Source organism: Calonectris borealis, unplaced genomic scaffold (genome assembly GCF_964195595.1).
Source record: "Calonectris borealis unplaced genomic scaffold, bCalBor7.hap1.2 HAP1_SCAFFOLD_239, whole genome shotgun sequence".
In the NCBI taxonomy this organism is placed as follows: domain Eukaryota; kingdom Metazoa; phylum Chordata; class Aves; order Procellariiformes; family Procellariidae; genus Calonectris; species Calonectris borealis.
Window position 1 is genome coordinate 52,501 of NW_027441623.1, and position 2,500 is coordinate 55,000.

Below are 2,500 nucleotides of genomic sequence, written 5' to 3' on the forward strand. Positions count from 1 at the left end.
CCCCCCCCGGTCTCGGAGCGCGGGCGGCAGCGCGCGAGAAGCGGGGGCTGCCGGCGCGGGGTGCGACGAGCCCCCGCCGGCCGAGCCCGCGCGGGCAGCCGGGAGGGAGCGGCGAGCGGCGACGACGGGGCGGCAGGCGCGAGCGTGCGAGAGCGCAAGAGGGCCTTCGGGGTCGGGGGGGGCGGCTCCCCCGACCCTCCCCGCACCGGGGCGGGCCGCTGCGGAGCGGCCCGCCCGGCCGGCCGGCCGCGCAGGGCGAGGCCTCCGGGCGTTCCGGGCGTGGCGCGCGGCGCCGGGCGGCGCCTTCGGCGGCGCCCCCCCGCCTCTCCCCTCCCCCACCCCCGCGGTGCGGGGGGGGGAGCTCGGGGCGGGGGGCTCCGCCGCCGACGCCGCCTTGGGCGGGCGAGGCCCTTGCCGGGTCGCGTCCCGCGCCGGCGGGCGGCCCGAGCCACGGCTCTCCTCCCGGGCGCAGCGCCGGGCTACTGAGGGAAACCCCGGGCCCCGGGCAGGAGGACGAGGCGGTGGCGGCGGACGTCGGGCGCGCCCCCGCGGGCGGACGCTCCCCCGAGGGCGGCAGCGGGGGAGGCACCCCCGCGGGGCCTGCAGGTCGTTTCCCTCACCCCAGGGCCAGGTACCTAGCGTCCGCGCCTCGGCGGCCCTCCCTCGGCGAGCGCCGGGGGTCGAAGGCCGCGGAGCCGGGCGGCGGTTTAAAGACGCGGGCGGCTCGATGCGACCCGCGGGGCGGCCGGGCGGTGGCGCCTCCAGGGGCGGGAGTCGCTCCCGCAGAGCCCCTGGCTGGGCGCCGCCCGTGCCCGTCGCGCGGGCAGCCGTGCCGGGGAGGGGTCCCGCTGCCCCCCCCTCTCCGCGGTCCGGTCTCGGCGGAGGAGACCGCGGCGCGGTCGGCCGCGGCCGGCCCGCCTGCCTCGAAACGGGTGGACCCCCCCCGGCGGGAGCGCGGGCTCTCCGCCGAGGGGGCGGCGAGCCCCCGCGGCGGGGGCTCGCCCGGCGGCCGCCGGGCCGCCGCGCCCCGCCCCGTCGCAGCGCTGCGGCGCGCTGCGCTCCGCTCCCTCCCCCTCGCCCCCCGGCGAGCGCTCGGCGGTCCCGCGCCGCCGGCCGCCGGCGAGGGCGGCACCCCGGCCGAGCGGCGGCGGCGCCGCTCGGCGTGTCGGCCGGCCGGAGGGCGCCCGCCGCCGGCCGCGGCTGTCCCGGCCCGGGCCCCGCCCGTCGCTTCCCCGCCGCCCTTCCCGGCCGCGCCGGGCGGGCGGGCGCGCGGGCGGGGGCGTCCCACTCCCGGTCTCCGCGTGGAAACGGGGAGAGCGGGCGCCGCCCCCGCCTTAGCGCCGTCCGCCTCGTCGCCTGGCGCGTGCCCGCGGAAGGGGGCCGAGGCGGGGGGCGGCGGCGGCGGCGGTTCCGGGCGGGCGGCCGCGCCGGCGCGGCGGCGGGCGCCGTCCGGCGGGCCGCGGGCGGCGTGCCGCGTCGCCGGCTCGGGCTCCGGCGGTCGCCGCCTCCGGCGCGGCCGGCGGCGGAGCCGCGGAGGCGCCGGCGGGGCGAGCCGCGGGAAGGGGAGCCGGCTGTCGTAGCGCGGCGCAGGTTGTGGGCGGAGGCGCGCGCGCGCGGGGGTCCGGCGGGGCGCCCCGCTGCTGCCGCCCGGCAGCAGCATCCGTTGTCCCGAGCGAGGCGGGCGGGCGGCGCGGCCGGGCGCGTCGCCGCCTCCGTGCGGAGGCCGGGCCGAGCCCGGGCGCCTGGGCCGCCTCCGAAACGCGCAAGGGGCGTCTGCCCGCTGTGGGTCGAGTCGGGAGCGCGGGCTCCCCGCCCTTGCCGTTCGGGGTTTTTTCCCGTTCCCTTTTTCCCTTCCGCTGGGTGTGCTCGTACGGTCAGGCGAGGCGAGGCCTCTCCGCCGCGGCCCGTGGCGCCGCGCCGCGGCCCCCTCCGCGCGGGCGGGGGGGGCGGGCCGGCGGGCGGGCGGGCGGTGGGCCGTCCTCCGAGAGGGGCCGCTGCTGGCGAGCGGTCCCGGCCCCCCCGCGCGCGCGGGGCGGTGCCGAAAGGCAGACAACTCTTAGCGGTGGATCACTCGGCTCGTGCGTCGATGAAGAACGCAGCTAGCTGCGAGAATTAATGTGAATTGCAGGACACATTGATCATCGACACTTCGAACGCACTTGCGGCCCCGGGTTCCTCCCGGGGCTACGCCTGTCTGAGCGTCGCTTGACGATCAATCGCCGGCTGGGCCGCCCCCCCTCCCCCCCCCTCCCCGGGGTGGGGAGGCGGCGGCCGCAGCGGCGCGGCTGGGGTGCCTCGCAGGCCCGCGCGCGGCCTCGGGCCGGGGAAGCGGTTCGCCGCCGCCCGGCGCCGTCGGCCCAAGGGCCTTCGTCCCCCTAAATCGAGACTCGGGGAGCGCTCCGAAGCTCCCCGCTCCCGGAGCGCCCGCTGGGCGGAGCCTCGTCCCGTCGGGGCCGCGCCAGGGTGCGTCGGGCCGGTCGGGCCCGGCGCGGCGGCGGGG

The 2,500-nt window shown here is 82.8% G+C and overlaps 1 non-coding gene across 1 annotated transcript; it reads left to right on the plus strand.

Moving 5' to 3' along the window:
- Nucleotides 1-2,051: 2,051 nt before the first annotated feature.
- On the plus strand, nucleotides 2,052-2,204 carry LOC142077397 (5.8S ribosomal RNA). Its single transcript, XR_012671778.1, has one exon. It is a non-coding gene; the product is annotated as a 5.8S ribosomal RNA (ribosomal RNA).
- Nucleotides 2,205-2,500: the final 296 nt, after the last annotated feature.